Source organism: Macaca mulatta, chromosome 3, assembly GCF_049350105.2.
Source record: "Macaca mulatta isolate MMU2019108-1 chromosome 3, T2T-MMU8v2.0, whole genome shotgun sequence".
Taxonomy (NCBI): domain Eukaryota; kingdom Metazoa; phylum Chordata; class Mammalia; order Primates; family Cercopithecidae; genus Macaca; species Macaca mulatta.
In genome coordinates, this window is record NC_133408.1 from 14253650 (window position 1) to 14266462 (window position 12813).

The window sequence follows — 12813 nt, forward strand, 5'->3', positions numbered from 1 at the left end:
GGGCCTCCTTGTTATGCTAGAAACCAGCAATTGTTTGCACGAAACAAGCTACCACACAGTAATGAGGTGCAGACGGAGATAAAATTAAGCTCAGTGAAGGCTTTTGTGTTGTTTAGACCTGTGTTTCCAGGCAAGAAGTCATGGGCTGTGTGCACAGTAAAAATTAGAGCCAGACTCACCGCATCGATAAATGTGTGCCAATTACATAGTTCTCAGCCTGTTGTCAGAAATGGTTTCTATTTTTAAAAGTCAAAAAACAGCTAACCATCTAAAAGACAGCATTCTTAACTTACAAGATAATGCATCTTTGCTGTTGGGCATCTTTCATAGGTCAGTAAAACCTTTCTGATATGTCATTTTGCCATAATGAATCGGCACAGCCCCTCACCTGCACCACCACATGGAAATCCAGCTGGAGGTGCAGCGGAGCAGCAAGGGACGCCCTGTGTGCTTCAGCCCAGCTCAGCTCCTTGGAAACGCACCATCCACCTGCTCCTGACTTTAACCAGTCTCCAATTCTTTACTCTCACCTGACTTCTGTTTTCTCACCATGCTTTAACGAGCATGATCCTTCTAGATCTATTCTTTTGGAAGAGGAGAGTGTGTATTTATGTATTGTGTGTGGTGCCTCACACACAGAGATAATAAATGGTGGTGAATCGACCTCCGCCTCGCTGCCAGAATGGTTTCTGGGCATAGAGAATTGAGGGTGAAGTAGAATGTTTTATTCCAGAAATTCTAAAGCAATTCAGTGGGCTAAGGTGCTGAATCAGGACTTCTTACAATGAGCCGAATGCCCAACTTGAGCTTGGATGCCAGGAATTCAGTTTTGTAAAACCAGGGTGAAAAGCCATGTCTGGATGTCTCCAGATTTGTGAAATTCTCATATACTGCTTAAATATTTTAAAACTCTATTTTTACACATTTGCGTTACACTTAAAAACATTTATCTTTTTCTGTGTGGTTCAATGGTAGAAGAAAATTTTACATAACAAATAATAAGTTGGAGAATATTCTAAAAGTGTTATGAACAAGTTTCCTAAGGTAAAACAAACAAAATGAAACTGTCTAAATATTTTAACAATCATTTCTTATATGTAAATATTATAAATAATATATGTAAATATATTATGAATAATATACACATATTGAAATAAGAGGAACATAAAAAATAAAATAATGGATGAGACAAAAGCTCCTAAAATCAGCAAAATAAATAATTTTTTTTTTTTTTGAAACAGAGTCTCGCTCTGTCGCCCAGGCTGGAGTGCAGTGGCATGATCTTGGCTCACTGCAACCTCTGCTTCCCGAATTCAAGCGATTCTCCTGCCTCAGCCTCCTGAGTAGCTGGGACTACGGGCGCCTGCCACCACACCTGGCTAATTTTTTGTATATTTAGTAGAGACAGGATTTCGCCATGTTAGCCAGGATGGTCTCAATCTCCCGACCTCGTGATCCGCCCACCTCGGCCTCCCAAAGTGCTGGGGTTATAGGCATGAGCCACCGCGCCCGGCCATAATGCTCTGTTTTAATAAAACTTCCCAGGAGACAAATATGATTTTTCTGATTGCTTGAATAGCAATGGAGAAGATTATACTGAAGTTAGACCCATGTCCCCCAAAACCAATGCAATGATGGGATTGGCCCCATCTCAAAGGAAAAGTCCACCTAGAAGACCCAGAGCAGGCTGGCGACTTGTTCTCAGCGACCCTGGAGACCAGGTGTTGGTGGGCAGCTGTGACACTGAGGAGTGAGAAGCGGTGGGCTTGGACATTAACTGACCACTGGGGTGACCACTGGGGTAACTGCATGGGACTACCAGAAAAATGACGTTTTCGGTGGTGTCTCCTCCAGACTACAGGTGCTCACTTAACACCTTGCTGGTTGTGTGGTTTGGGGCACGTTACTAATCCCTTCTGTGTCCCTTCTGTCTCTGCATCCGTCAAGTAAATATAATAATTGTACCCAGGTAGTATGTTATGAAGATCAAGTGAGCTTATCTATGTAAACTTCTTGCAGCAGTGCCTGGCATATTATAGGCAGCAGACGCTACAATAACAGTGATGGCTAACCCTTCCAGCAGCATAGTCTGCAGATACTGGCTGTGCTACGAACACCTAACAGGGAAACAAGAAGATCTGGCTTTGAGTCCTGGCTTTCCACTGATGTTCAGCAAAAGCCTTTAGCTGCCTTGAGCCTCATCCTCCTGCCATGAGAATGGAGCTAATGATACCTGCCTTACAAAGCTGTTGTAAGATTCAACCAGACCTGCATCCTGTGAGCTGCGGCGCACTCTCTGTGGGTGGCGTTGGAGCAGGTGGACAAGAGGGAAGCATGGCTTTGACTTGGGCTTTGCCTTTGACTGGGGAGCTGACTGCAGCCTCCATCTGGGTATGGCCTCTGGACCACATGCCGTTCTCCTGCCTTTCCCACCCCTCTCCCCTGCGACAATATGCTAACTGGTGTCCTTCTCTACAGGATCCCGCTTCCTGCCAGGTGACAGCAAGATAATCCAGCCACACACTCCTTGCTAATGGGGATTAGGGTGCTAATGGATTCTCCCTCTAGGTTAACATATGCACTTTTACAGAGGGGCCTTCTGGAGATGATGCTGATGCCAGAGAAATGACTCTAATGGGCCAAGTTTGGACGCAGTGGGAGGGACCCTTGCAACGGGCCGTCACGTGCTGTCAGCCGACCCCATTTGCCTCTACATAAAAAGCCCACCAAACTCTTCTGATGAAGTTGCCTCTTCACTCCATTCTCCATCATATGAATGAAGAAAGCTTTTCTTGGAGGAGAAGCAATATATGTCTTAGTCCATTAGTCAGTTAATCTGTTATTTACTGACCACTTTGTAAAACCATAATGATAATCGTCATTTATTAAGCACCTACGACACACCAAACTTTGTACTTAGTGTTTTATGTATTTCACTTCATCTGGTTTTCACAACCGTCACCTCCCCACCTTGCAGATGAGAAGACAAGCTTTTTTGATTTTTAAACAATTATGATAAAATATATGTAACATAAAATTTACCATTTATTTTTTATTTTTATTTTTTTTATTTGAGACCGAGTCTCACTCTGTCGCCCAGGCTGGAGTGCAGTGGTACAATCTCGGCTCACTGCAACCTCTGACTCCCTAGTTCAAGTGATTCTCCTGCCTCAGCCTCCTGAGTAGCTGGGATTACAGGCACACACCACCACGCCCAGCTAATTTTTGTATTTTTAGTAGAGACGGGGTTTCACCATGTTGGCCAGGATGGCCTCCATCTCCTGACCTTGTGATCCACCTGCCTTGGCTTCCCAAAGTGCTGGGATTACAGGCGTGAGTCACCACGCCCAGCCAAAATTTACCATCTTAACCATTTTTTAAGTGTGTAGTTTAGTGGCATTAAGAACATTCACAGCCGGGCACGGTGGCTCACGCCTGTAATCCCAGCATTTTGCGAGGCTGAGGCGGGTGGATCACCTGAGGTCAGGATCTCGAGACCAGCCTGACCCACATGGCGAAACCCTGTCTCTACTGAAACAAAAATTAGCTGGGCATGGTGGTGCATGCCTGTAGTCCCAACTACTTGGGACGCTGAGGCAGGAGAATCGCTTGAACCAGGGAGGCGAAGGTTGCAGTGAGCCGAGATTGTGCCACTGCACTCCAGCCTGGGAGACAGAGTAAGACTCGGTTTCAACAAACAAAAACAAACAAACAAACAAACAAACATTCACGTTGCTGTGCAACCATCATCACCATCCAGCCATACAAAACTCTTCTGTTCTTGTAAAACTGAAACTGTGTACTCATTAAACAATAACTCTCCACTGCCTGCTCTCTTCAAACCCTGGCAATCACCATTCTACTTTCTGTCTAGGAATTCGACTCATCTAGATACCTGAGGTAAGTGGAATCATATAGTATTTGTACTTTTTTGTCTGGCTTATTTCACTTAGCATAATGCCCTCAAGGTTCATCCGCGTTGTTGTGTCAGAATTTTCTTCCTTTAAATGTATATCTATGCTACACTTTTTTCTTTTTTCTTTTTTGACACGGAGTCTTACTCTGTTGCCCAGGCTGGAGTGCAGTGGTACTGGCTTAGCTCACTGCAACTTCCACCTCCAAGGTTAAAACAACTCTCGAACCTCAGCCTCCCGAGTAGCTGGGACTACAGGCGTGAGCCACCCCACCTGGCTAATTTTTGTATTTTTAGTAGAGACAGGGTTTCACCATGTTGACCAGGGTGGTCTCAAACTCCTGACCTCAGGTAATCAGCACCCGGCCTACATTTTGTTTTGATAGACACTTGGGTTACTGCCACCTTTTTGGCTATTGTGAATAGTGCTCCTATGAACATGGGTGCGCAAATATCTCTTCAAATCCTTGCTTTCCATTCTTTTGGGTATTTACCCAGAAGTGAAATTGTTGCATTATATGGTATTTTCATTTTCAATTATTTAAGAAACTGCCATACTGCTTTCCCTAGCAGCTATACCATTTTACATTCTCACCTATGGTGCCCAGGGGTTCCAGTTTCTCCGTATCCTCACCAACACTTGTTATTTTCTGGTTGCTTTGTTTTGTTTCTTATTGTAGCCCTTCTAATGAGTATGGAGGAGACGAGCTTCTGATTGGATGCTAAGGGGGCTGTAAAGCAGTCGGGATTCTGATTGGATGCTAAGGGGCTGGCTGTAAAGCAGTCGAGTTTCTGATTGGATGCTAAAGGGCTGTAAAGCAGTCGAGATTCTGATTGGATGCTAAGGGACTGTAAAGCAGTAGTGTCTTCGCGCCCTTGTGAAATAGTTACAGAGTCTGCTACACTATTACTTTGATGCAGAGAACAGTAAGTCACAGCATATAAGCAAGGGTTAGATGGAGCATCCAGAGGACGATGGCAGGGAACAAGAGAGAAGTCCTGAGAGGGATCGTGGGACCAGACCAGGCTTTGTGGAAAGCACGGGGCTGAACTGTGCCCCAAGGGTGCAGAGAAGGTAGGGAGTGTGTTCCAGGAGAGGGGGCAACCGGAACAATGGTGTGCAGATGGAAACTGGTCCAGCTACTAAACTGAGAGGGACAAAAAGAGCAACAGGAGTGACAGGGATACGAGGCAAGACAAGCCTATTTCACCTGGACTTTCCTGCTGAACTCCCGACCTTGTGAAGGCTCTGTTAATAGCTGGGACATCTAGTCGTGCAATCCGTGGTGAGGAAGGAGAATCCAGGCACTCTTTTAGCCCAGGAGTGAATTCGAGCGAAGCCAGAGGGGAGTCATCTTGGCAGTGTGATACTCCCAGGGAGTCGGATTAGGAGGATGTGGCGTGGCAGGGGCTGCGAGAGTGCCTGTGCAGGCTGTGAGGGGTGCCACAGTGGCAATGTCTACACACTGAAGGACAGGTCCAATAACCAATACGGGGTGTCCGTAGGGTCTGAATGCATAGAAAACAATACTCTGATTATTATTTTACAGACTGGAGATGGCTTTAATGATACTATGTATATTTAACTGTTTCTGGACCTTATGAACATCATGTATATTAAGGCCGATGAGGGAACCGGGTTTCTCGTCGATGAAGAAGGGAGTTACACATGTGGAAAGGAAAAATCCTAGAATAAGCCCTTTGGTGTTGGACTGGAATTGGAAGTGTCAGTGTAAAGTCGTATATAAATGTAGCCTAGCTCCGTTCACTGGGAGGGCCTGGGAACAGTGCCGCCCAGGAGCAGACAATACATCAGTGCTCGGATCTTGGTTCCTAAAGTCCCCGCTTAAAGGAACCCAAACTCCTTGGAGAAATGGCCAATTCCAAGGCTGGGTGAGGAGTCAGGGAAAGTACAAGATGAAGCTAGAACGTTTTGTGCCAGGAAGTAAAGAAGGGCTCAAAGAATTATAGGCACATGTCCAGAGAACCCAGAAGCCAGAGTGAAGGAGCTCCTACCGGCCAGACCTGGCACAATTGGGGCATAAAAATGAATAACGATAGGAGCAGAGTATCACCTGATAAGTAAAATAAGTATGCTTGAGTTCCTACCAATATAAACAAACAGATGAATGTATAAGTGGAAAAAGTAAAAGCTTGTTCTTACAGCAGAATTCCGACTAATATGGCGGGGCACAGTGGCTCACAAATGAATCCCAACACTTTGGGAAGCTGAGGTGGAAGGGTTGCCTGAGCCCAGGAGTTTGAGACCAGGCTGGGCAACATGGTGAGACCCCATCTCTACAAAAAAGTTACTAATCCCAACTAATTAATGTAGAGAAAGTGATGGAATTAGAAAATCATTCATTGGCAACCATCGTAATCATCCAACCGAGAAACACTCATGGATGTTAAAAATAGCGAGTGAAGTCTGATGAGGAATGGGATATTTGCAAAGGCTCAAGTACCTCCCCACAAAATTCGTGTACATTACAAAGGGGAAAAAAGTAACTTTACAGTGGAGGCACATGGAAAACATCACCTTCATTTTTTCATTTACATGTAAGTCACCAGGACTGGGGTAAATTAAAATTGTGTGCCACTTGGCCAGATACAAGATGAGCCCAGCATCACTTCTATGGTGATGTTTCTGCCAAAGACATCCCTGACCCTCATAATAAGGCATTACCTGAGAAACCTACACTAAAGGAACATCTACGAAATAATTGGCCTATAATAGTCAAAAGTGTCAAGGTCATGAGAGACAGAAACTGTTCTAGATTGAAGGAGACTAAAGAGATGGGATGTGTGATGAGCAACCCTGGATTGGGCCCCTTGCCTATAAAAGTTTAGCATGATTGAAACAACTAGAGAAGTGTGGATGGCGTTTGAGAATGAGATGATAGTACATACCGATGTTAATTTCCTCATTTTGATGGTTGCATTTAGATCACGAAAGTGGGTAACTTTCACAATCATAGGAGATACACACTAAAGTATTTTTAGGGTGATGGGCATCATGTCAGCAACTTATTACTCTAGTGAATTAGGAGAAACAGGTCTTTGCATTATTCTTGCAGCATTTCAAAAATTTTTAAATTATTTAAAAATCAAAAGGGAGGCCGGGCATGGTGGCTTACACCTGTAACCCCAGCACTTTGGGAGGCCGAGATGGCCGGATCATGAGGTCAAGTGATCGAGAAATTCCGTCTCTACTAAAAATACAAAATTAGCTGGGCATGGTGGGACGCGCCTGTAGTCCCAGCTACTCAGGAGGCTGAGGCAGGAGACTCTCTTGAACCCGGGAGGCAGAGCTTGCAGTGAGCTGAGATCACACCACTGCACTCTAGCCCAGGTGACAGAGTGAGACTCCATTTAAAAAAAAAATAATAATAATAATAAAATAAATAAATAAAAAAGAAAAATAAAAAAAATAAAAAGGGAAAATATTTTGTAAAAATCTACAAGTTAACATGTGACATCAGAATCCGGGCCCAATAATGGGTCAAGCAAAGGCACATCCCCTGGAGAATGTGAAGACCCTGAGTGCTCCAGGCTGGCACTAAAGGGCAGTCCTCCCTTGCTTTATTTCCAAGCATCAGGCATGTTTTTATAAGAGGGTAAAGTTGTCTCTTCTTCTCACATTACCTTTTATAACAAGGTAAAGTTGTCTCTTCTTCTCAGACGGTGCTCCCCGAGAGTCTAGAGCTGAAGTTATGTCCACACCTACGGGGGTAGCAGGAACAAGTTGCCTAGAAAAGCCACTGAGAGATCTCTGTCACCTGCAGCCTCTGTGTCTGGTGAAGACTCGGTATGTCCCCCAAGGTTGAAGAAAAGGCAATGTGTATGTTCTGTGGGGTGCAATGTGTCTTACTAGGCAATAGCAACATGGATTATAAACGATAGCTCCCACCTCTCCCAGGACACTCGACCCACTGCTATGGGGATTCTACATCTGTTTGGAGAAGCAGAGGCGCAGCTGGAAGAAGAGGAAGTGGGAGCGTTATAAAGAGGGTTATAAAAGGTTTTCTGAGCAAGGCAGAGGAAATGAGACTTGATGGAGCAGGCACAGAAAGTCGTGGCTGATTCCTGAATAGGGTTCAATACACTGACAATGGCATTGAAAGGGATTAAGAAGCCTGACCCTGAGCAGTCTGCTAGGCTAACCCGTATTTTCCAAGGGAGAGAAGGTGGGCCTTGTAAACTCTCTTGATTAAACACATTGATTCGGAATGAATGAATTAATGCATTTTGATTGTTGTGAGAATTAAATGAATGAACACATGGAAAATCATAGCACGGTGCTGAGAACAATACATGTTAGACACAAAAACACATGCGGGCCCCCAGACTAGATCTGGGCATATGAGAAGCAACTTCCCAAACGTGCCGAAAAACCCTACCCAACTGAAAACCCAAGCATCTAAAGACACGGCCTTGGGCGCGGTGGCTCAAGCCTGTAATCCCAGCACTTTGGGAGGCCGAGATGGGCGGATCACGAGGTCAGGAGATCGAGACCATCCTGGCTAACCCGGTGAAACCCCGTCTCTACTAAAAATACAAGAAAATTAGCCGGGTGAGGTGGCGGGCGCCTGTAGTCCCAGCTACTTGGGAGGCTGAGGCAGGAGAATGGCGTGAAACCGGCGGGGCGGAGCTTGCAGTGAGCCGAGATCGCGCCACTGCACTCCAGCCTGGGGCACAGCAAGACTCCGTCTCAAAAAAAAAAAAAAAAAAAAAGACACGGCCTTGGCCACTTTCTCCACCATCACTAGTGCTGTGGCCTCTTTATTTGCAATGGTGCTTTCTCTCCAAGGAATTCCAAGGTTCTTACAAACTTTAAATTACCCAGGGGAAATGAATCCTCACCAGCAAGAAAGCAAAATAAAGTGCCTCAACCAAAATAAACTCCCTCCACCTCTCTGTCTCCCTCTGCGCCAACCCCCTCACCTAAAATAACCCAGGTCAACTCTGCTTGCCTGCTCTGTCGCCGCCCGTGCCAGCCTTGGCTTCACTCCTGTCATCAGCTGAGCCAAGATGATTGCTAATGAACCCTGTGCACTCTCATCAGGAGGGTTTCTTTGGAGAAATCCAGAAAGGTGTTTGAAAAAGGCCAGTGCCTCTTTGTCATTTTAATGACCGCTCTGTGACTTCAGCCACTTAGAATCCAAACCCATCCTGTTTACAGGGAACAGGATTCTCCCGTCGCAATGTCTGATCTTGAAGGCTTCTTGATGCTTTGGATCTGCTAAGATCATACACAGTATTGGTGGTTATTGGTCTCTTGGGAGAAGCAGCTCCCCTGATGATAAAACTCCCACAGAGAGACCTGACTTCGCCAAGACCAAGTTCAAGACAGAGGGATGGCTGTGAGACTTGAGTTGGGATTACAAGAGCTGCTCTCGACAGTGTGTTCAAAATTCTGTAACTGGAGATGATACAGATATGTCCATTTCCAGGTTGCCAGCGGTTATCTGAGAAGCCCCAGTACCCTCTGGGTTTGCAACCCTCTGGCCAGTAAGGGGCGCTGTTGATTGAGGGACTGTGGCTGGAAGATCTGAGGGGGGAAAAGAAGTGACCAGCAGATGTGGTCTGTGTTCCTGGTTCCTTAGAGACTTCCCTCTTTGGGGGACGATCTGATTAGAGCTGGAAAACTCAAACAAGTGGCTTCAACCCCAGCAGCCTCACTCTCCTATGCACTCTCAGAACAGCAACCGATCCCCACGGCAGTCTTTTCTCCTTTGCCTGCCTGGCCGCTCTCCCTCCCGGACAGTGCAGAGGGCTCCAGGCCGCCACAAGAAGCATCACTGTGATTGGTCCAGGCTGCAAACGGCTGCGTGTTTGTCCCATTTTCCTTCACTATCTCGTGTTTGTTTATCTCTGACAATGATCGTGGCTGCATCTGATCCTTTCTTGCGGCCACTGTCACTACTCCCCCATACTGAAATCTACAAGGCACTTGGTTTGATAGACTAAAATAGTTAACGAAAGTCCTCAAATTTTGTGTGTTGAGGGGGCAGGAGAGAGATAAAAAAAAAATAGAGAAAGAAAATAATCTGAAGATATTCCGGTCCGTATTTATCCTGTGTGTGATGGGAGCTCTATTTGTAATTGCACAATGTATACATATATATATATATCATATATCCTAAAAAAACAAAAACAAACACAAAAACAAACAAACCAACCTCTCCCAGGCCCCCTTTTGCTGGAGTTTTAAAGACAAAGTGCCTCTGTGCTAAGACAGGAGCTGGGCGGCACTGTGCCCAAAGGCCAGAGGTTCGTTCCTGTGTTGAGCTCTTTCCCTGCAAGCAAGGGCTGTGTTCATGGGAGGGTACTTAGAGACACCCTCAAGAAAGGGCTATAGAAGTGCAAATTATTAATAGACATTATTCCAGTGATGCTCACTTAAAACCTCATTGGCAGCAGATGAAACAGCGGAGGCCTCTTGCCATTTGCTCGGGTTTCTCCTGCTGTTCTCCCTCGACTGAGGCCTGCAGCAAACATGAGATGTTGGAAAACTCAGCATATCTGCATTTTTCTGGTTTTTCTGGGTCAAGGGAGGGAACCCTGGTTTTGAGGGAAAGGTGTATTTTCTTGAGTTGGCGGTGAACAAGTTAAATGAATACTGTCCCCCCTTCTTTTTTTGAGGTTATATTTAAAGATAAAAGTGTCCCTATTAACATGCAGATCCATTTGCAAAGAACAGAGTTATTTCAGATGCTGTATGGGAATCCTTTCTGTGCTTGTATCTTTGGGGGTGGAAAGTCCAGCTGCCTCTTCTAAGATTGCCCATAACTCTTCAGATGTCAACAAATCATTGAAAGGTGTCAGAATGGGGGAAATGAAAGATAATTATTCCAGCCGTGGAGAGCTACTTTGAAAGTGAATAGAATCTGTCAGATCTTCTTTTGAAAACGGCAGTTGGCTGCTTGTCTTGGCCATATTAAATGGATATATCTGGAGCCCAATGAGGTTGTTTGAGATGGCGGTAATCAGCTTAAGTTGGTTTTGGTGGAGAAAAAATAAAAAAGCACTAGAAACGGGGCAATTACTGAGTTGGCGTGGAACAGACGCCCTGATATGGTGATGCTGGGGATTTCTATTCAGTTCTGAAAAAAATGGAATCTTACATTCTTTGTGAATGAATAAAGAGCAAAGTCCATAAGGACTTGGTAATTTCCAGATGGGGTGGGTGTGGGGCGGCAGGGGAGCCTTCAAGGGGATCCTGTGGCATGGATGAGTGCACGGGCCACACTTGGAAAAGAGGACAATTCAGTTTCTTCCCAGGGACTGAACTGGGAACCGGAGGACGGAGAGACCTTGGCTGAATGAGATGGATGTGGGGTGTTGATGCCAAAATGAAGCCTCATCTGACTTGGTTCTGTGCCCCAAGTGGCACAGCAACAAGGAAGCAATTTTGGACAAATGTCCAGCTTTATATAAAAGTAGAGTTGTTCCTGCTTCCCCTTATCCAAAGTCAGATTCTGGGGAGCTTGAACTTCCCAGTTCGTGGAACAAACATCAGATCCAATATAGAGGGTCAGGAGAGGGATTGCCTGGCCCTTACTTCCCCCAGACCTCAGACCTAGACTTTAGGTGCTCTCCCGGAGCGCAGCTGGGCATGAGGTCTCTAGAAACATGGTTCACAGCTTGCACTGAGCTTGCATGCCAGGCCACGCTGACATGCACGATTAAAGAGGTTTTTTTTTTTTTTTTTTTGTAAGCCCTGTAGTTGTTCTGTGGATAATATAGCTGGATTTTCATTGTGTTTCTATGTTAGAAGTAAATCTTTCAAATAGATGACAATTTGCCTATTCCTGTGAAAGCATTTCTTCATTTGCTAACATAATGCGAGCCCCCTGTGGTCTGTGCTGCTGGTTCTGGGGGAACAGGGCAAAACAAGCTCTTCAGGTCATAGAGCTTGAGCCAGATGGCTGGGTGACTTCGCAGTCCGCGGCACGAGTCTCCATGGCTCCTGACCACGGACACTCACCTGCCACCAAAACAAGGAAGAGCTTTCCTGCCCCACCTCTCTTCTCCTATTTGGGGCCAGTCGGGTGGGGAGAAACCTTCTTACCACATGTGGCCTGTGTACTCCGGTCTGGTGGGGTAGCAAGGTCCTGCTGTGCACAGGTCAGGTCCCGGGTGTCCTCCTGCCCTCCACCCAGCCACTGACATTTTAATATTTAGAAAGCCTGCCCCAAACAGGCAGCTCTTCCAGCGGGGGACCCTGCTTGCTACAAGGAAGGAGGGCGCATTGGGGGTACCTGCCCCTCTGCTGGGTTTCTGCAGAAACATGCCACCCCTTTCAGAGTTTTGGCCAGGGACTCTCAGCCTCTTGCCATATCAGTGACCACTATCACAGGAGAAGCACCTTCTCAGAATTCCAGGGGCTCGGCAAGCGATGTAGCCTGATTTCCCTGCTTTGCCAATAGATTCTTCATTGTCCTGTCCTCCTTTGCTAAAGGGAGGTGGGGCAGTAGAAAATTTTTCTGATTCAACATGTGTGGATTTCACATTCTTTTTTTTTTTTTTTGAAACAGAGTCTCACTCTGTTGCCCAGGGTGGAGTGCAGTGGTCCAATCTCAGCTTACTGCAACCTCTGCCTCCCGGGTTCAAGCAGTTCTCCTGCCTCAGCCTCCCAAGTAGCTGGGATTAATAGGCCTGCACCACCACCATGCCTGGCTAATTTTTGTATTTGTAGTAGAGACGGGGTTTCCCCATGTAGGCCAGGGTGGTCTCGAACTCCTGGCTTCAAGTGATCCACCCACTTCGGCCTCCCAAAGTGCTGGGATTACAGGCCTGAGCTACCGTGCCCGGCGTGATTCCACATTAAGTCTCATGCACACATTTTTGAGCCCATGGCCAGCCCTGACACACTGGCTTCATCCCATCGGACATGA